This window comes from Rhododendron vialii, chromosome 7a (assembly GCF_030253575.1).
Source record: "Rhododendron vialii isolate Sample 1 chromosome 7a, ASM3025357v1".
Lineage (NCBI taxonomy): Eukaryota > Viridiplantae > Streptophyta > Magnoliopsida > Ericales > Ericaceae > Rhododendron > Rhododendron vialii.
Genome location: NC_080563.1, coordinates 33,221,922 through 33,223,607, shown reverse-complemented (window position 1 = coordinate 33,223,607; position 1,686 = coordinate 33,221,922).

Below are 1,686 nucleotides of genomic sequence, written 5' to 3'. Positions count from 1 at the left end.
CGGACACAACGAGAACATTCAGGACTCATCGATGGGGTGAGTGTCTAGCAGAGGACATCGGATCCTTTAATTGGCCTGGGAGGAGCTATATGCTCGTATTGGATATTTCAGGACCTCCCACTCGGTAAGGTGCATGGTAGAGGACATCGGGGTCCTTTAATTGGCCCGGCAGGAGTTTCGGCTCAAGACACTTGGACGAGACACAAATGGACACGAGGTATTTTCAAAGGTTACTCATGAGTCATATGGTTGGTTTTGAAATCGAAGTGTTGGTTTATTGGTTGATGTTATCGTCCTTTCTTCGAACCTTGCTATCATTGTTTATCATGAGATTATCCCTGCATTTCATGGCATACATTGTTAGATTAGATCTTCCTATTGGGTTAGTGTAGCTACATCATTTTTAGGTTCTAACTCAGGGCAATAGCTGCATGTTTGGAGTGTTTGGACGTGGACACTAGTTTGAAAGCTAACATAGAGGAGTTTACTTTGTCATCTTTGTAAATTTCTTTTGGAAGATGTATCCGTAACTTCATTTGATAATTCTTTAACTTAAGAGTATTGTAAACCCTTAACTTTTGAATACTTGGGACTTATGTTGATTTGGCCCTTAGAACCAAAGCTGTAATCTTTTGGAAACTGTTGAAGGTTGAAGTGTGACAATGGGAATGGAAACGTCTAACTCTTTTGGGGTATCGTATGTATTAATTTGAGGTTTTATTTATGAAAATCATTTTATATTTACGTTGAAAATCGAGAACGTGACATAATCCATGCACCGCGCGTTTGGCTAGTATCTGATAAGTGCCAAAATATGTATATTTTGGCCCTCCAATCTATATTTTCTAGTCTTTTATATTTGTTAATTGGTATTTATTATGTGTTTTTAAGTTTACAGGTTACTCGAGCTTGATTTTCATTATTTTCGGTAAAGATGGAAGTTAGCAAAATTTTTGGATCAAAGTGCAAAGAGCAGTGGAATTTTGGATGGCCAATTTAATATTAGACAAATCTCAAAAGACTACCATGTGATTAATACCATAAATTCCTATAAAACCAACACCAATGTTTTAACCTACTGGAACTTCGGCAGCTTTTAAAAAAGAGGATTTATTCCCACAGAGAAAACAACAGACGTGGCTGCCGAGAGGAACAAACGGGGCTGCCATCAATATTGTTTAATTTTCTTCGAGCTCTCTTTCTTTCATGTTATTTGAAGTTTTGTTCAATTATTCGCACTCTGGCAACTCGTTTTAATTTATGTTCTTAATAAAAGTTATTCGCTGGTATTTGATTAGTTTATACTTCTTGTTTGTTTTTCATCTCGCGTAATAGAAGCATGTTTCAATTTAGGATTTCTTTTGTTTATTGTTTAATGATGAGTGAGTAGTCGTCGGGGTAGGGTCGCAGGGTGATTAGCATGCTGTGGCCGGATTGGATGCATTCTGCTCCTATTTTGAAATAAAGAATGTTTAAAAAATAATTTTAGATTGGTAAAATACTTCCCGTAGACGAATCTGGGCATTGTTGGAGCCTATGTGAGTGGGGGAATGGGGGTCCAAAACTCATTCTCCGTTGCGCATGGATAAACGGCGACCATAAGGGTTCGCAACTTGCGGGATATCTTTTTCAGTCTAAAATCAAACGTTTTAAAGAACACCGATTGGAGCAGATGAGTCTAAACCG